General features: G+C 42.1%; 2 non-coding genes across 2 annotated transcripts; one reads left to right on the top strand and one right to left on the bottom strand.

The window, feature by feature from the left end:
• The first annotated feature begins 7,319 nt into the window (after nucleotides 1–7,319).
• LOC140276155 (U2 spliceosomal RNA) lies at nucleotides 7,320–7,506 on the top strand. Its single transcript, XR_011908835.1, has one exon. It is a non-coding gene; the product is annotated as a U2 spliceosomal RNA (small nuclear RNA).
• A 10,780-nt stretch (nucleotides 7,507–18,286) lies between these two features.
• LOC140275957 (U2 spliceosomal RNA) lies at nucleotides 18,287–18,476 on the bottom strand. The gene has a single exon (XR_011908655.1). It is a non-coding gene; the product is annotated as a U2 spliceosomal RNA (small nuclear RNA).
• Between the last annotated feature and the right edge of the window lie 2,250 nt (nucleotides 18,477–20,726).

The raw sequence follows: 20,726 nt of genomic DNA, 5'->3' as shown, positions 1-20,726 counted from the left end.
TCTTATGGCCATAAAGCCAGCCTTTCTAAGTTACAGTTTGTACAGGACGAATGTGTACAATGTGCACATGCTGGTTACAAATAAGAAAGTACAAACAACAAACAGTTTCTGCCATGGTTCACAGCATGTGTATGATCACCTTCATCGCAGGTCTCAGTAAGGATGTTTCAATCTTCGGTGTCAGAGGTTACTAGCACTTAACACACCGGTGGAGTACAGCTTTTACTGCTGACTCTTATCTTTGTCCTTCCGGGCGTGTTGGTTAGGCTGATGTATGTCAGGGTGGAAGTCATCTACTGGTTCTGGTACCTTCTTACAGTGACTGGCATGAATCCAGGTTGCTCTCTCTGCAACTTTAACAGCTGTATGAGTAACCAGTAGTACCTGGAACGGGCCTTGCCAACCTTTGGACTTCCAATGTTTCCTGCGAAGTTCCTTCACCACCTGTCATCTGGTTGGAGTGGTGTGTTTTCTGTGGCTGGAAGGGCTGCTTTTACTGTCTGTGAAACTTGAGATAGAACAGTGGAAAGGTTTCGACAGTAAGACAACATAGCATCATCACAAACAGTTGTGGAAGGGAGGGGTCTGGTTACAGGTCCCAATCCCAGGTTAGGAGGTCTGCCAAATAAAATTTCAAATGGGCTGAGATTCACTTGAGCTCTGATTCTCATTCTCATGTAGGTAAGCACAATAGGTAATACTTTTGTCCATGGCAGACCTGTTTCTTCACAACATTTGGCTAACTTGGGCTTTAATGTACCATTTTCTCTTTCCACAGCACCTCCACTCTGTGGATGATAAGCACAGTGTGTGCGCAAGGTTATTCCCAGGAATTTACCAACCTCAGTCAATGCAGTGTTTACAAAATGTGTGCCATTATCACTGCTGATCTTCTCTGGAATGCCCCATCTAGGAATGATTTCTGTTTAGCAGTGCTTTAGTCACTGCATTACTGTTTGCATGTTTTGCAGGGAAAACTTCAACCCATTTACTAAACACGTCCACTATTACTAGTGCATATTTCTTTCCTTCAGCTGGTGTGAGTTCAACAAAATCCATCATCAAATGTTCAAAAGGTTTCTCTGGTGGAGGGTGTGCAACTTGCGATGTGTGTAATGCCTTTCCTACATTATGTGTGGCACAAACCATACATGACTGACAGTATTTTTGCGCATATGAACTGAACCCTTTTGTGAACCACTGAGCAGTGAGTGCATTCAGCATCCCCCCTTTTGACACATGGTCCAACCCATGTGTCAATTTTGAAAAATGAGGAAAAAAATGTTTAGGTAGACAGGGTTTACCATCAGGTCCCATCCAAACACCATCCATATGAGTTGCACCCACAGAGGACCAAATGCGTCCAGAGGACCAAATTTCATCTGCAGAGGCAAAAGTTTGCAAAGCATGGAGATCTGTGAGGGAGTCTTCTGCCTGCAAAGAGAGGGAAGCGAAAACAGGAAAAGATTTAGCTGCTTGCTTAGCTGCAGCATCAGCTCTGGCATTGCCACAAGCAACAGGATCGTCTGAGTTAGTGTGAGCCGCACACTTACAGACCGAGATTGCTGTAGGCAAAAGGATCACATCAAGAAGATCAGAAACCTGCTTGGAGTTCAGAATAGTTTTACCATCTGATTTAAGGAAATGCCTGTGTTTCCACAGCGCACCAAAGTCATGAACAACACCAAAAGCATATCTGGAATCTGTGTAAATAGTGACAGACTTACCAGCTGCCAACTTACAAGCTTCAGTAAGTGCAATAAGCTCAGTAGTTTGAGCAGAGAAATGTTTAGGAAGAGAACCAGACAACAAAGTGTCATGTGAAGAACATACTGCAAACCAAACACAGTTAGTACCTGTGGCTGGATCACGCAAAGCTGATCCATCTACAAAAAGAATCATGTCAGAGTTTGGAAGAGGAGTCTCTAAAAGACAGGTCGGGGTGTACAAACTTGTTCCAAAACAGCTTCACAGTCATGAGGCTCCCCATCCTCAGGAGTCGGAAGCAAAGTAGCAGGATTCAGAACAGTACAACGTTTAACAGTGACATTTGGCATATCACAGAGGTGTATCTGAGCCAACGAGCAGTTGAAAGATGTGAAGTTTTCTGCTCGAGAAGAATAATGGCAACAGCATGAGGAACCAAAACAGTCAAATTAGCATAGCCCACAATATCTTGGGAGGCCAGGACAGCTTTCTCTGCAGCTGCAACAACACGAAGACAACCAGGCAGGCCTGCAGCCACAGAGTCCAGTTTTGCTGAGAAATGAGCCACTGGCCTTTGCCTGCCCCATGTTCCTGCATAAGAACAGATGTCATGCTTCTCATCAACTGCCTGTATGAAAGGTTTATGAGGATCTGGAATGCCAAGTGTTGGTGCTGTTTGAAGAGCCAGCTTAAGCTGACTAAAGGCTGATTCAGCCTCAGGAGTCCATGGAACACGATCAGCTGACTGGAGGCCTTTACCATGGATAAGAGCACCTAAGAGAGCTTCGAGAAAAGAGTAGTTAGGAATAAAGTTCCTGCAGTAAGATGTTATACCTAAGAATGACATAAGCTGTTTTTTAGTAACCGGTTTAGGAATGATCTGAACTGCAGCAACACGTTTAGGAGAAAGTGAGCGCCCATCCTTAGAAATCACATGACCCAAAAAGGTGACTTCGTCCTGTACAAACTGTAAATTAGAAAGGCTGGCTTTATGGCCATAAGAATGAAGATGTTTCAACAGATTCACTGTCTTTTTCACACTGTTGTTTAGATGGACTACATAAAAGGATGTCATCCACATACTGCAAAAGAGCAGAGCCTGTGGTTGATTGAATTTAATCCAGACTAGCTTTGAGGGCAGCATTGTAAATAGTGGGACTTTCACAGTACCCCTGGCATAACCGGGTAAAAGTCCAAGATCTCCCTTCAAACTAAAAAGCAAACCAAAATGGGCTATCAGGGTGCACTGGCGACAAGTCAACCACTGAGAAAAACTGTGCATCTGATGTAATTTGAGACAAAATAGTGTGTGGGTTGGGCACAGTAGGAGCATGTGGCTGAACTGCAGCATTCACCGCTTGGAGGTCCTGTACAAAACGCCATTCATCTGGCTGGCCAGCATCTTTAATCTTTTTAACAGGAATCAATGGAGTAAGCACAGGTGAATTTTCAAAAGGAACAATAACGCCTGTTTTCTGAAAAGATTGAAAAACAGGTTTAATCCCTTTAATTGCTTCAGGCTTAAAAGGGTATTGTTTTTTACATGGACAAAAGTCTGATTTAGGGGTGACAATTACTGGTTCACAGCCTTTTATCAACCCCACATCATATTTGCTCTTAGCCCAAAGATCATTGGGCACTTCAGCCAACATGGGTATCGAAGACAAATCTGTTTCAGATAAAAAACATGCTTCAAAATGTGATTCTGTGGTAGGAATTAAGTCCACAGTTCTTTGACAATGCATTGTACTCAAAAATGTTTTTTTGTATGCTGACAATCGTTCAGAAAACATCAAATTTGGATCAGCAGGTGAAACGGTCCACTCCATTTCTTTCTGACATGTAGCAACAAACTCTCCCACACCTTGTCACTGCCTGTGTGTACGTTTGGCCAAGGAAATGTGAGGGCGAGTACCACAAACATTAAAAAAATCGAAGTGCTCTGGAGTGAGCGACACAGCCAATAAAGTAGGCGCACATATTTTTTCACTTCTTCTCATAGTCATTGTCAGGCCCCAAAGAAATGTGTGATGTGCAGTGCAAATCAGTAGGTTGCATGAAATCAGAAAGGGGTGAAACTAACGCTTTTGCTTCTTCCACTAGTTGTTGTGAAAAAGGAGAGCTGGGAAGTTTCCACTCATAAGCATATGTAAGTGCCGATGAATCAAACTGCACTGCTGTGAAAACTTTGTCAGGCTGTAACATAACCTTAACACCCTCTGGTGTAGAAGTTAAAATAATGCCTAATTTACACATGAGATCACAGCCCATCAGGTTAATGGGACACAACTCTGATAACCAAAATGAGTGTTTGAAGGAGAGCTCATCAGGAGTGACAACACGCAATGGGCATTGTCATTTTCTCCTTCACAACCTGGCCTGATGCAGACATACAGTAAACGTGGTTTCCACTTAACTTTGGAGGACAATCAAACTCCCCTGACGTCACTACTGATGAACATAAGTTCCTATATTCTGAGAGAAATATCTTTGCTCTAGGACGGAAATAGCATGCAAAACTTTACTACGTGATATGATGTATTTTAAATTATGATCTGACATTCACACCTGCTTTTGATAATGTATTGTTAGATATTCGCACCTTTTTTTTACCCATTTTTCATGAATTATGGGTAGACATTCACACCTTCTTGCAGCCGAACACCTCCTCTCCCGCTTATGATCATGTGCGGTTTGATATTCGAAAATTTACTTTCTTGTTTTAAAGCAATTATTGATGGACATTCAAACCTTCTTTTTGATGGTGTATAGTCGGGCTTTCGAGCCTTTTCTTCCCGGTTTTTACAAACCATGGTCGGACTTTCACACCTTCTTGTAGCCGAACAACTCCGCTCCCGCTATTGATTGTGTACAGTCGGGTATTTTAACCTTTTCTTACCCGCTTTTTACCAACTATGGTCGGACATTCACACCGTCTTACAGCGGAACACCTCTGCTCCCGCTTTTGATGGTGTATAGTCGGGCATTCGAACCTTTTCTTACCCGCTTTTTACAAACTATGGTGGGACATTCAAACCTTCTTGTATCCGAAAACCTCCGCTCTCTCTTTTGATCATACATTGTCGGACATTCGCACCTTTTCTTACCCGCTTTTTACAAACCATGGTCGGACTTTCACACCTTCTTGTAGCCGAACAACTCCGCTCCCGCTATTGATTGTGTACAGTCGGGTATTTTAACCTTTTCTTACCCGCTTTTTACCAACTATGGTCGGACATTCACACCTTCGTACAGCGGAACACCTCCGCTCCCTCTTTTGATGGTGTATGTTCGGGCATTCAAACCTTTTCTTACCCGCTTTTTCCAAACTATGGTCGGCTATTCACAGCTTCCTCTCCACCATACTTGTATGGTGGAATATTCACACCCACTTGCATCCGAAGACCTCCGCCCCAAATTTTGTTGATATTTAGTCGGACATTCGCACCTTACCCGCTTTTGGAAAACTATGGCCTTCTTGCAGCCAAACACCTCTGATCTCGCTTTTGATGATGTAAGGTTGGGCATTCAGACCTTGCTTCACCTGCTTTTCACCAAATATAGTCGGACATTCACACCTTCTTGCAGCCGAACACTTCCGCTTTTAGTGTTCTATGAGGCATTCACATATTTTTTTTCACCGTATTTTATAGATTATGGTTGGAAATTCTCACCCACTCTCATCCGAAGACCTCTCCTCCCGCTTTTGTTAATATATAGTCGGGCATTCGAACCTTTTCTTACCCGCTTTTTACAAATTATAGTCGAACATTCACACCTACTTGCAGCTGAATACTTCCGCTCCACCTTTTAGGTATGTATGGTTGGCATTTGCACCTCTTTTTATACTGATTGCTGAAGATTAAGTTGTACTTTCTCAAACTACAACATTTTTTTATTTGTTGAAACTTGATTTGAAGTGGATAAATAAGGAGGACAAACAGTTTTAAGTCAGGCTGATAGAAGGAATTCATTTTATAGCAAAATCTGTACTTCGTCATATGTCGAGAGATGCTTATTGCTGAAGAAGTTCTTTCTCATTCTACAAAGTACAACGTTGTTTATCGTTGAAACTTGATTAGACATGAATAAATATGAAGGACAAAGCAGTCTTAACTTGGTTTGAGTTAAGGAATTCGTTTTATAGGAGAATCCGAATTCGTGCATAACTCATAAAATAGAGCTTATTTTCGGATTCCTGAAGAATGATTCTGGTTCTTTCTCATAATACAAAGTTTGTTGTTTATTGTTGAAACTTCATCAGAAGTGAAGAAATAAATGAATGCCTATCAACAAATGTGGGATCTAAACTCTAGTGCTTCCTCTAAAATAATTTCCTTTCTCAATTTAGAAATGTGTGTGTGTAAGTCACAACACCCGTGACACCAAAACGGCTTTCTTTTCTCTACACTCTGCACTATGAGCACACACACCAAATCAGAAAGGCTTTTTTCTCTCTTTTCTACATTATGGACTGTGGGGACACAAAACCGCTCTCTCTCTTTTTTTTTTTTATCGTGTGCCAGGGCGTTGTCTCATGTATTAGATTATGCTTAAGATACGAATGGGTTTATCAGTCACATCAGAATCCATACATACTGATCCTCCCGTAATAAAATGGTCGGATCTTATCAAACACACTTTGTTTCTTGTGACAATCAAGTCAGCGAAACAGCGTATACACGTCAAGACACTGAATCAAGTTTGCCACAAGAACTCATAAGTTTGGCAGTATTGCTCTGCCATCAGCAATGATACACCCATTTTATTTTCGTGAGACATGTGCAAGCACCTGTTCATCTACTGTTCTATCACTATGAATTAGTGATCTATTATCAATAAGGATACTTCTACAACTACTATCAAAGTATGTCCGGACTTCTTATGTTGTCAGTTGCTATATATGAATAAGTGGGTAGCTACTGACAAGCATTAAGCATGTCACACAGCCCAAACATATAACATTTCAGGACACACCACACAGTTAACAACCACAGTGAAGCGTGTCAAAGCCCAAACATGTAACATTCAACAGGACACTTACACAACACATTCAAATCAAACAGTCAGACAACATACAAGAACATATACCCCAGCCGGCATTGCTCCCTGCCTATTTTCGTACAGCACACTATGTGTGCGCACACCTTTATTCACAAACTCTTCAACTTATACTCTTTTACCGAAGCTGCTACAGCTCGATTACCACCTTTTAGGTATGTATGGTTGGCATTTGCACCTCTTTTTATACTGATTGCTGAAGATTAAGTTGTACTTTCTCAAACTACAACATTTTTTTATTTGTTGAAACTTGATTTGAAGTGGATAAATAAGGAGGACAAACAGTTTTAAGTCAGGCTGATAGAAGGAATTCATTTTATAGCAAAATCTGTACTTCGTCATATGTCGAGAGATGCTTATTGCTGAAGAAGTTCTTTCTCATTCTACAAAGTACAACGTTGTTTATCGTTGAAACTTGATTAGACATGAATAAATATGAAGGACAAAGCAGTCTTAACTTGGTTTGAGTTAAGGAATTCGTTTTATAGGAGAATCCGAATTCGTGCATAACTCATAAAATAGAGCTTATTTTCGGATTCCTGAAGAATGATTCTGGTTCTAGCCTTTTGGCTAAGATCAAGTGTAGTATCTGTACTTATCAGTTTAATATGTGATATGTCTATGCAAGGACTACATATTAAATGGATTTTTATCAATAGGAGTTGAAAAAGGAGCTTGCTCCGTTCACTCCAAGCATCGACCCGGTACTGCAGTGCCGCTGGGAACGGTGCGCTCTCCTCTGCTCTTGTGAAAAAGCAAACAGCGGTGCAGGATGGAAGTTTCTTTTAATCTGCTGAGAAAAGAGAGTGAATGCGAAGCAGACTTTAACACGGCTCTGGGAGCGAGCCGAGTGCGGGCTAACCAGGAGAATTGCTTGAAAGAAACGCGACACCGAATGAGCGGTCAGAACAAAGCCTCAATACGGTGTTCCTGTGGTGTTTTTATAAAATGCGGTGTAAAAAAAGGTGTGAATGCCCCATAGAAAACTAAAAGGTGGAGCGGAAGTGTTCGGCTGCAAGAAGGTGTGAATGTCCGACTATATTTGGTGAAAAGCAGGTGAAGCAAGGTCTGAATGCCCAACCTTACATCATCAAAAGCGAGATCAGAGGTTTTTGGCTGCAAGAAGGCCATAGTTTGCCAAAAGCGGGTAAGGTGCGAATGATCGGCTAAATATCAACAAAAGTGGGGGCGGAGGTCTTCGGATGCAAGTGGGTGTGAATATCCCACCATACAAGTATGGTGGAGAGGAAGCTGTGAATGGCCGACCATAGTTTGCAAAAAGCGGGTGAGAAAAGGTGCGAATGTCCAACCATACATGATCAAAACAGGGAGCGGAGTGTGTTTGGCTGCGACAAGGTGTGAATGTCCACCCATAATTAATGAAAAGCGGGCAACAAGTAGGTTCGAATGCCCAACCATACATCATCAAAAGCAGGAGTGGATGTGTTTGGCTAGAAGAAGGTTTGAATGTCCGAGCATAGTTTGTAAAAAGCGGGTAAGAAAAGGTTCGAATGCCCGAACATACACCATCAAAAGAGGGAGCGGAGGTGTTCCGCTGTAAGACGGTGTGAATGTCCGACCATAGTTGGTAAAAAGTGGGTATGAAAAGGTTCGAATGCCCAAATTCGGCTGCAAAAAACTGTGTTCGGCTGCAAAAAGGTGTGAATGTTCGACTAAATTTTGTAAAAAGCGGGTAAGACAAGGTGCGAATGCCTGACAATGTATGATCAAAATCGGGAACGGAGGTGTTCAGCTGCAAGAAGGTCTAAATGTCCATTTTTAATTGCTAGAAAACATGAAAGAAAATTTTCGAAAATCAATCCACACATGATCATAAGTGGGAGAGGAGGTGTTCAGCTGCAAGAAGGTGTGAATGTCCTACCATAATTGCTGAAAAATGTGTTAGAAACGGTAAGAATGCTGGACCATACATCATGAAAAGCTAGAGAGGTGGTGTTCGGCTGCAAGTAGGTGTGAATGTCTGACTAAAGTTCAAATATATTAACAAAAGCGGGAGGAGAGGTCTTCGGATGAGTGGTCGAGAATTTCCAACCATAATCTATAAAATGCGGTGAAAAAAAAAGGTGTGATAGATACCTAAAAGGTGGAGCGGAAGTGTTCGACTGCAAGAAGGTGTGAATGTTATATATATAGTTGGTGAAAAGCAGGAAAAGCAAGGTCTGAATGCCCAATCTTACATAATCAAAAGCGAGATCAGAGGTGTTTGGCGGCAAGAAAACGGGTAAGGGGTGAATGACCGACTAAATATCAACAAAAGTGGGGGCGGAGGTCTTCGGATGCAAGTGGGTGTGAATATCCCACCATACAAGTATGGTGGAGAGGAAGCTGTGAATGGCCGACCATAGTTTGCAAAAAGCGGGTGAGAAAAGGTGCGAATGTCCAACCATACATGATCAAAACAGGGAGCAGAGGTGTGAATGTCCACCCATAATTAATGAAAAGCGGGCAACAAGTAGGTTCGAATGCCCAACCATACATCAACAAAAGCAAGAGTGGATGTGTTCGGCTACAAGAAGGTTTGAATGTCCGAGCATAGTTTGTAAAAAGCGGGTAAGAAAAGGTGCGAATGCCTGAACATACACCATCAAAAGAGGGAGCGGAGGTGTTCCGCTGAAAGACGGTGTGAATGTCCTAACATAGTTGGTAAAAAGCGGGTAAGAAAAGGTTCGAATGCCCGAATATATACCATCAAAAGCGGAAGCGGAGGTGTTCGGCTGTAAGAAGTTGTGAACGTCCGACCAAAGTTTGTAAAAAGCAGTTAAGAAAAGGTTCGAATATCCAACCAAACATAATCAAAAGTGGGAGCAGAGCTGTTCGACTGCAAGTAGGTGTGAATGTCCACCCATAATTCCTGAAAAATGGGTAAGAAAAGGTGCGAATGCCCAACTATACATCATGAAAAGCAGAAGTGGATGTGTTCGGCCACAAGAACGTTTGAATGTCCGACCATAGTTTGTAAAAGGCGGGTAAGAAAAGGTTCGAATGCCCGTACATACACAATCAAAATAGGGAGCGGAGGTGTTTCGCTGTAAGAAGGTGTGAATGTCCGAGCATAGTTTGTAAAAAGTGGGTAAGAAAAGGTTCGAATGCCAGAACATACACCATCAAAAGAGGGAGCGGAGGTGTTCCGCTGTAAGAAGGTGTGAATGTCCGACCATAGTTGGTAAAAAGCGGGTAAGAAAAGGTTCGATTGCCAAAATATACACCATCAAAAGCGGAAGCCGAGTTGTTCGGCTGCAAGTAGGTGTGAATGTCAGATCATAATTTGCAAAAAGCTGATGAGAAAGGTGTGAATGACCGACAATAATTGCTGAAAAATGTGTTAGAAAAGGTAAGAATGCCGGACCATTCATCATCAAAAGCGGGAGAAGAGGTGTTCGGCTGCAAGAAGCTGTGAATGTCCAGCCATAATTAGTCAAAAACGGGTACGAAAAGGTAGTATTGCCAGACCATAAATGATCAAAAAAGGGAGCGGAGGTTTTTCGCTGTAAGAAGGTGTGAATATCCGACCATAATTGGTAAAAAGCGGGTAAGAAAAGGTGCGAATGCCCGACAATGTATGATCAAAAGAGGGAACGGAGGTTTTCGGCTGCAAGAAGGTCTAAATGTCCAACCATAATTTGTAAAAACCGGGGAAGAAAAGGCTCGGAAGCCCAACTATACACCATCAAAAGCGGGAGCGGAGGTGTTCAGCTGCAAGAAGGTGTGAATGTCCACCCATAATTCCTCAAAAATGGGTAAAAAAAAAGGTGCGAATGCCCAACCATACATCATCAAAAGCAGGACTGGATGTGTTAGGCTACAAGAAGGTTTGAATGTCCGAGCATAGTTTGTAAAAAGCGGGTAAGAAAAGTTTCGAATGCCCGAACATACACCATCAAAAGAGGGAGCGGAGGTGTTCCGCCATAAGAAGGTGTGAATGTCCGACCGTAGTTGGTTAAAATACCCGACTGTACACAATCAATAGCGGGAGCGAATGTGTTCGGCTACAAGAAGGTGTGAATGGCCGACCATTTTTTGTAAATAGCGGGTAAGAAAAGGTGCGAATGCCCGACAATGTATGATCAAAAGAGGGAGCGGAGGTTTTCGGCTAAAAGAAGGTCTGAATGTCCAACCATAATTTGTAAAAACCGGGGAAGAAAAGGCTCGAAAGCCCGACTATACACCATCAAAAGCGGGAGCAGAGGGGTTCAGCTGCAAGAAGGTCTGAATGTCCATCAATAATTGCTAGAAAACATGAAAGAAAATTTTCGAATATCCAACCGCACATGATCATAAGTGGGAGAGGAGGTGTTCAGCTGCAAGAAGGTGTGAATGTCCACCCATAATTCCTCAAAAATGGGTAAAAAAAAAGGTGCGAATGCCCAACCATACATCATCAAAAGCAGGCCTGGATGTGTTAGGCTACAAGAAGGTTTGAATGTCCGAGCATAGTTTGTAAAAAGCGGGTAAGAAAAGGTTCGAATGCCCGAACATACACCATCAAAAGAGGGAGCGGAGGTGTTCCGCCATAAGAAGGTGTGAATGTCCGACCGTAGTTGGTTAAAATACCCGACTGTACACAATCAATAGCGGGAGCGAATGTGTTCGGCTACAAGAAGGTGTGAATGGCCGACCATTTTTTGTAAATAGCGGGTAAGAAAAGGTGCGAATGCCCGACAATGTATGATCAAAAGAGGGAGCAGAGGTTTTCGGCTAAAAGAAGGTCTGAATGTCCAACCATAATTTGTAAAAACCGGGGAAGAAAAGGCTCGAAAGCCCGACTATACACCATCAAAAGCGGGAGCAGAGGGGTTCAGCTGCAAGAAGGTCTGAATGTCAATCAATAATTGCTAGAAAACATGAAAGAAAATTTTCGAATATCAAACCGCACATGATCATATGCGGGAGAGGAGGTGTTCAGCTGCAAGAAGGTGTGAATGTCTACCCATAATTCCTGAAAAATGGGTAAAAAAAGGTGCGAATGCCCAACCATACATCATCAAAAGCATGTGTGAATGTCAGATCATAATTTGCAAAAACCTGATTGTGTGCAGCTGAACACCTCTGCTCCCGCTTTTGATGGTGTATAGTCGGGCTTTCGAGGCTTTTCTTCAACGGTGTTTACAAATTACGGTTGGAAATTCAGACCTTGCAGCCGAACACCTCCGCTCCCTCTTTTGATCATACATTGTCGGGCATTCGCACCTTGTCTTACCCGCGTTTTACAAACCATGGTCGGACTTTCACACCTTCTTGTAGCTGAACAACTCCGCTCCCGCTATTGATTGTGTACAGTCGGGTATTTTAACCTTTTCTTACCCGCTTTTTACCAATTATGGTCGGACATTCACACCGTCTTACAGCGGAACACCTCCGCTCCCTCTTTTGATGGTGTATGTTCGGGCATTCGAACTTTTTCTTACCCACTTTTTACAAACTATGGTCGGACATTCAAACCTTCTTGTAGCAGAACACATCCACTTCTTCTTTTGATGATGTATGGTTGGGCATTCGCACCTTTTCTTACCCATTTTTCAGGAATTATGGCTGGACATTCACACCTACTTGCAGTCGAACAGCTCTGCTCCCACTTTTTATTATGTTTGGTTGGATATTCGAACCTTTTCTTAACTGCTTTTTACAAACTTTGGTCGGACGTTCACAACTTCTTACAGCCGAACACCTCCGCTTCCGCTTTTGATGGTATATATTCGGGCATTCGAACCTTTTCTTACCCGCTTTTTACCAACTATGGTCGGACATTCACACCGTCTTTCAGCGGAACACCTCCGCTCCCTCTTTTGATGGTGTATGTTCGGGCATTCGCACCTTTTCTTACCCGCTTTTTACAAACTATGGTCGTACATTCAAACCTTCTTGTAGCCGAAAACCTCCACTCCCTCTTTTGATCATACTTTGTCGGGCATTCGCACCTTTTCTTACCCGCTTTTTACAAACTATGCTCGGACATTCAAACCTTCTTCTAGCCAAACACATCCACTCCTGCTTTTGTTGATGTATGGTTGGGCATTCAAACCTACTTGTTGCCCGCTTTTCATTAATTATGGGTGGACATTCACACCTTGTCGCAGCCAAACACCTCCGCTCCCTGTTTTGATCATGTATGGTTGGACATTCGCACCTTTTCTCACCCGCTTTTTGCAAACTATGGTCGGCCATTCACAGCTTCCTCTCCACCATACTTGTATGGTGGGAATTTCTGTAAAAAATGAGCTTCTGGGTCTTTGCGGTCTGACGACTTTGCTTTGCGGTAAGACGTATTGCATCACTTCCTGTTGCTTTGTGTGTGCACTGTGACAGTTCTCGCTCTTCTTGAGCTACTAATAATCACCTTATTTCTCCCTATAATTTACACATCTTGCATAGTTAACTCTATCCCATACTTGTTATATTCTAACGCTCACTCTTACAGATCTTTAGTTTTTATTTTTCACTTTTTAGCGGTGTGTCTGGTTCTCTAGCTTAGCATGGCTACCAGTTCTCTTCCTCTATCTCCTGCTTTCACCTGCTCCGTGTGTCAGATGTTTAGTTACTCCTCTGCCTCCTTTAGTGGTAATGGTACATGTAACAAATGTAGTCTTTTTGTAGTTTTGGAGGCAAGGCTTTCTGAATTGGAAGCTCGGCTCTGCACTGTTGAAAACCACCCGATAGCGAGCCAGGCCCCTTTAGTCAGTGCGGAGCCACCTAGCGTAGCTAGCTCTGTTAGTCGTCCCCGAGCAGATCCCGAGCAGCCGGGACTTAAGAGTGGCTGGGTGACTGTCAGGAAGAGGAGTCATAGTCCTAAAGTCAAGCCCGTGGTTCACCATCAACCTGTCCACGTTTCTAATAGATTTTCCCCACTCAGCGACACACCCGCTGAGGAGAAAACCCTGGTAATTGGCAGCTCTATAGTCAGAAACGTGGCATTAGAGACACCAGCGACCATAGTCAAATGCATTCCAGGGGCCAGAGCGGGCGACATAGAATCCTATTTAAAACTGCTGGCTAAGGATAAACGTAAATACGGTAAAATAGTTATTCACGTCGGCGGTAATGACACCCGGTTACGCCAATCGGAGGTCACTAAAATTAATGTTGCATCGGTGTGTAATTTTGCCAAAACAATGTCGGACTCCGTAGTTTTCTCTGGACCCCTGCCAAATCTGACCAGTGATGACATGTTTAGCCGCATGTCCTCATTCAATCGCTGGTTGTCTAGATGGTGTCCAGCAAACAACGTGGGCTACATAGATAATTGGCAATCTTTCTGGAGAAAACCTGGTCTGATGAGGAGAGACGGCATCCATCCCACTTTGGAAGGAGCTCTTCTAATTTCTAGAAATATGGACGAATTTATTAGTCATCCAAAAACATGACATCCCAGGGTTGAGACCAGGATGCAGAGTTGTAGTCTTACACACTTCTCTGCGGCTTCCCACCTGATGCTGCCCCCCCCTCAATCAAAAAACACAAAAGGAGCAAATCCTCTTGTGCAAAAAAAATTTAAAACAAAAACTTTAACTGAACAAAAACATCAAACTATTAAATGTGGTTTGCTGAATATTAGATCTCTCCCTTTGAAGTCTCTGTTAGTGAATGATTTGATTTGTGATCATCATATTGATATATTTTGTTTTACAGAAACCTGGCTGCAGCAGGAGGATCATGTTAGCATTAATGAATCAACTCCCTCTGACTATTTAAATGTTCATGTTCCTAGAACCACAGGCAGAGGAGGAGGAGTGGCAGCTATCTTCAGATCAGGGTTACTAATCAGTCCTAGACCCAAGATTAGTTTTAGCTCTTTTGAATCTCTGATTCTCAGTTTTTCCCACCCAAAGTGGAAATCACAAAAACCTCTTGTGTTTGTTGTTGTGTATCGTCCACCTGGCCCTTATTCTGAGTTTCTGTCTGAATTCTCAGAGTTTTTATCCCAGTTAGTGGTGAGTACAGATAAAGTCATTGTAGTGGGTGACTTTAATATTCATGTAGATGTTGAAAATGACAGCCTAAATATTAACTTTAATTCTATATTAGACTCTATTGGATTTTCTCAAAGTGTTCACAGACCTACTCACTGCCTTAATCATACCCTTGACCTTGTGCTGACTTATGGCATTGAGAGTGAACAGTTAACAGTGTTCCCTCATAACCCTGTCTTGTCTGACCATTTTTTAATAACTTTTGAATTTACATTACTTGACTACACGGTTTCTGAGAAGAATTCTACATATAGAAGGTGTCTGTCAGAGAATGCTGTAACCAGATTTAAAGAGTTGATTTCATCATCCTTTTCTTCACTGCCATGTGCTGATATGACAGAGGACGGCTACCTAAATTTTACTCCAGTAGAACTTGACTCTCTTGTTGACAGCACTACAGCTTCAATGCGTACAACACTGGACAATGTTGCCCCTCTGAAAAGGAAGGTAATCAGTCAGAAGAGGTTGGCTCCTTGGTATAATTCACAGCTGCGTGCGTTAAAGCAGACTGCAAGAAAGCTGGAGAGACAGTGGCGTTCCTCTAATTTAGAAGAGTCTCAATTAGTCTGGAAAGATAGTTTAATAACGTACAAGAAAGCACTTCGTAAAGCTAGAACTGCGTATTATTCATTATTGATAGAAGAGAATAAGAATAATCCCAGGTTTCTTTTCAGCACTGTTGCCAGGCTGACAAAGAGTCCGAGCTCTGTTGAGCCATGTATTCCTTTAACTCTCAGCAGTGATGATTTCATGAGATTCTTCATCAATAAAATTGTTTCTATCAGAGAGAAGATTAATGGAATCCTTCCCATTATTATCACTGATGTATCATCAAGTAGAGCAGCTTTAGAAGTATCTTTCGAACCTGAATTGTATTTAGACAGCTTCTGTCCAGTTGATCTTTCTGAGCTAACAACAGCAATAGTCTCTTCTAAACCATCAACTTGTATGTTAGACCCAATCCCAACCAGACTGTTCAAGGAGGTTTTCCCCTTAATTGACACTTCCATTTTGGATTTGATCAATCGGTCTTTGTTGATAGGATATGTACCTCAGACTTTTAAGGTTGCTGTAATTAAACCTTTACTTAAAAAACCTACTCTTGATTCAGAAGTGTTGGCTAATTATCGACCTATATCCAATCTCCCTTTTTTGTCCAAAGTTCTTGAAAAAATAGTTGCAGCTCAACTTTGTGATCATTTACATAGAAATAATCTGTTTGAAGAGTTTCAGTCAGGATTCAGAGTGCATCATAGCACAGAAACGGCACTGGTGAAAGTTACCAATGATCTCCTGTTAGCTTCTGATAGCGGACTTGTTTCTGTGCTTGTCCTGTTGGATCTCAGTGCTGCATTTGATACGATCGATCACAGCATTCTGTTACAGAGACTTGAACATGTTATTGGGATTAAAGGAACTGCATTAGGCTGGTTTAAGTCATATTTATCTGATAGATTCCAGTTTGTTCTTGTAAATGAGGAATCTTCCTCACACGTTGGAGTAAGTCATGGAGTTCCTCAGGGTTCTGTGCTTGGACCGATTCTTTTTACTTTATACATGCTTCCATTAGGTAACATTATCAGACAGCATGGCATAAATTTCCATTGTTATGCTGATGATACTCAGCTGTACTTGTCTATGAAACCAGATGAAACCTACAGGTTGGTCAGGCTACAAGCCTGTCTTAAAGACATAAAGACCTGGATGACTCAGAACTGTCTGCTTTTAAATTCAGACAAAACTGAAGTTGTTCTCTTTGGACCTGAGCGCTTCAGGGAGAAATTGTCTAGTTATATAGTTACTCTAGATGGTATTTCCTTGGCTTCTAGTTCTACAGTGAGGAACCTTGGAGTTATTTTTGACCAGAATTTATCATTTGACGCACATATAAAACTGGTTTCTAGGACTGCCTTCTTTCACCTTCGTAATATTGCTAAAATCAGGAACATCCTGTCTCAGGGTGATGCAGAGAAAAGAGAAACTAGTTCATGCATTTGTTACTTCAAGATTGGACTACTGTAATTCCTTATTATTGGGCTGTCCCACATATTCTCTGAAAAGCCTCCAGCTGATCCAAAATGCTGCAGCCAGAGTTCTGATGAGAACTAACAGGAGAGATCATGTTTCTCCAGTTTTAGCTTCTCTTCATTGGCTCCCTGTTAAATTCAGAATAGAATTTAAGATTCTTCTTCTCACATATAAAGTTCTTAATGACCGAGCTCCATCATATCTTAAAGATTTAATTGTAAGATATTTTCCTAACAGAGCACTTCGCTCCCAAACTGCAGGTTTACTTGTTGTTCCCAGAGTTTCTAAAAGTAGAATGGGAGGTAGAGCCTTCAGTTATCAGGCCCCTCTCTTGTGGAATAAGCTGCCAGTAAATGTCCGGGAAGCAGACACCCTTTCCACTTTTAAGATTAGGCTTAAAACTTTTCTTTTCGATAAAGCTTATAGTTAGGGATGGCTCAGGTAATCCTGAAACATCCCATAGTTAAGCTGCTATAGGCTTAGACTGCTGGGGGACCTCATCTGTCACACCTTTCCTCACTTTGCTCTCTTTTTCCCCCTGTTTAATTTCAAAATTGATTTTATGTACATGTGACATTATTGTGGTTATTAACCTATGTTTCCCTGTTCCAACAGATATCCTTTGAATGGTGTTATGGTGTTTTTCCCCCCTCTTTTCCCTCTTTTCTGTCTTCTCAAACCCCAGCTGGTCGAGGCGGATGGCCACCCTTCCTGAGTCTGGTTCTGCCAGAGGTTTCTTCCTGTTAAAAGGGAGTCGTTCCTTTCCACAGTTGCCACAGGCACGCTCAGGACGGGAGATTGGACTGAAGACACATTTCGGTGCAATCTGTTGGTTTCCTTAGCTAGGATATTAAATTTTTTGAATTAGCTCTATATGAATTAATTGGATTATGATTACAATGAATTGAATTCCAATTGGCTTGAATTGGACTACATTACTTAAGTGCCTTGAGATGACAATTGTTGTAATCTGGCGCTATATAAATAAAATTTAATTGAAATTTAATTGAAATTAATATTCACACCTACTTGCATCCGAAGACCTCCGCCCCCACTTTTGTTGATATTTAGTCGGTCATTCACACCTTACCCGTTTTCTTGCCGCCAAACACCTCTGATCTCGCTTTTGATGATGTAAGATTGGGCATTCAGACCTTGCTTCACCTGCTTTTCACCAAATATAGTCGGACATTCACACCTTCTTGCAGCCGAACACTTCCGCTCCACCTTTTAGTTTTCTATGGGGCATTCACACCTTTTTTTACACCGCATTTTATAAAAACACCACAGGAACACCGTATTGAGGCTTTGTTCTGACCGCTCATTCGGTGTCGCGTTTCTTTCAAGCAATTCTCCTGGTTAGCCCGCACTCGGCTCGCTCCCAGAGCCGTGTTAAAGTCTTCTTCGCATTCACGCTCTTTTATCAGCAGATTAAAAGAAAGTTTCATCTTAGGCTCCCTGAAACTTCCATCCTGCACCGCTGTTTGCTTTTTCACAAGAGCAGAGGAGAGCGCACCGTTCCCAGCGGCACTGCAGTACCGGGTCGATGCTTGGAGTGAACGGAGCAAGCTCCTTTTTCAACTCCTATTGATAAAAATCCATTTAATATGTAGTCTCGCATAGAGGACATATCAGACATTAAACTGATAAGAACAGATACTACACTTGATCTTAGCCAAAAGGCAGAGAAGCGATAACTGTCCACTGGTTCACGTCCGAGGGCCCTTCCTGGCACAATGCGCACTTGTAGCGGTGTTCTTTTTATGGCCATAGTGTCACTTTGCACCTCCGCCCACCCGCTGCACTGAGCACTCTTCAGCCCTTTTAAATGGTATAACTTTACACTACCACACGCTCCAGCGAGCACCATTCAAGCAACAACTTTGCACTCCAGCTTCGAACATCGGCACAGTCGCAACAAGTAAGGCGACTCTACTCAGAGAAGTCACTCTGCACAGTAACAAGATTTCTTTTGCACAGACAGAAAGGGCTTCATCCGCAAAGGTAAAGCCTGCCAAAAATAGAAACAACTCATTAGTGCTGCTCAACGTTGTACTTTGCAGTAAAAGAAAGAGCAAATCTAAAGTTTCAGGAATCCGAGAATAAGCTTACTTTCATGAGTTCTTCACGATTTCGGATTTTGCTATAAAATGAATTCCTTCACTCAAACTAAATTAAAACTGCTAAACTGCTAATCTGTTACATACAAGGCAGATGTCAAATTCACCGAAATAGGATCTGAGGGTATTTGGCCAATCGAGCTGTAGCAGCTTCGGTAAAAGAGTATAAGTTGAAGAGTTTGTGAATAAAGGTGTGCGCACACATAGTGAGTTGTAGGAAAATAGGCAGGGAGCAATGCCGGCTGGGGTATTTGTTCTTGTATGTTGTCTGACTGTTTGATTTGAATGTGTTGTGTAAGTGTCCTGTTGAATGTTACATGTTTGGGCTTTGACACGCTTCACTGTGGTTGTTAACTGTGTGGTGTGTCCTGAAATGTTATATGTTTGGGCTGTGTGACATGCTTAATGCTTTTCAGTAGCAACCCACTTATTCATATATAGCAACTGACAACATAAGAAGTCCGGACATACTTTGATAGTAGTTGTAGAAGTATCCTTATTGATAATAGATAAACTAATTCATAGTGATAGAACAGTAGATGAACAGGTGCCTGCACATGTCTCATGAAAATAAAATGGGTGTATGATTGCTGACGGCAGAGCAATACTGCCAAACTTATGAGTTCTTGTGGCAAACTTGATTCAGTGTCTTGACGTGTATACGCTGTTTCGCTGACTTGTCACAAGAAACAAAGTGTGTTTGATAAGATCCGACCATTTTATTACGGGAGGATCAGTATGTATGGATTCTGATGTGACTGATAAACCCATTCGTATCTTAAGCATAATCTAATACGTGAGACAACGCCCTGGCACACAATCAAAAAAAAAAAGAGAGAGAGCGGTTTTGTGTCCCCACAGTCCATAATGTAGAAAAGAGAGAAAAAAGCCTTTCTGATTTGGTGTGTGTGCTCACAGTGCAGAGTGTAGAGAAAAGAGAGAAAAGAAAGCCATTTTGGTGTCACGGGTGTTGTGACTTACACACACACATTTCTGAATTGAGAAAGGAAATTATTTTAGAGAAAGCACTAGAGTTTAGATCCCATATTTGTTGATAGGCATTCATTTAATTTTTCTTTTAATCAGTTTTAAAGTGAATACTAACTGAGAAATGAAAAAGGTGAAGAGTTTAGAAGCTTGGTTCAAGAGCAAAACTTGGTTTATGATCAGCTGAGTCTCTAAACAGAACAGCAAAGGGCTTCATCGAACATTTAAAAAAGATTCAGATTGTTAGAATATCCAGAATTTATAGGAATGGTGGTGATTACTCTTATTTTCTAGAATGGAAATAACTGCACCATGTCTGTTTTATGAATTTAAGGGGCTAAAAAGTTTTGTTCTCGTTTTTCTATGATTAACCGAATGTATGTGAGAGTCCAAACAGACAGAAGGGTTACGGCCGAGCGCTGGACCTTCCAAAAAAGATGAGACAGGCTGGACCTGTGCCATACTACTTAAGACCGGCATGTGGATAACAGGTTCTTTAAACTCTCACACACACAAACTCACACACGTTCGCACACATACACCCATACACACACACATTCTTGAACTTGCTGCAAGATTAAACATTTGCATTAACTGACTCCAGCAACTCTGAGTCTCATTGAGAGACTTTTCTCAACAATTGGGTCCTCAAACCAGATCTCAACGTTTTTTCCGCTGTCCAGGGTCGGAGCTGAAACCGTGCACGGGGGAGTCCAGTACTCCTAATGAAAGACCCCCTGCTGAATTGCGGTAATTAGGGGCCAATGTCCACTGAAAGGGGGAAACAGGGACGAGATCGTACTTTTGAATCAATGGCCAGAAGCCATTGGCAGTGCAG

The sequence above is a fragment of the Leuresthes tenuis genome, unplaced genomic scaffold (genome assembly GCF_036924035.1).
Source record: "Leuresthes tenuis unplaced genomic scaffold, fLeuTen1.0.hap1 SCAF_18, whole genome shotgun sequence".
Taxonomy (NCBI): domain Eukaryota; kingdom Metazoa; phylum Chordata; class Actinopteri; order Atheriniformes; family Atherinopsidae; genus Leuresthes; species Leuresthes tenuis.
This window is presented reverse-complemented; position numbering and strand designations above follow the sequence as displayed.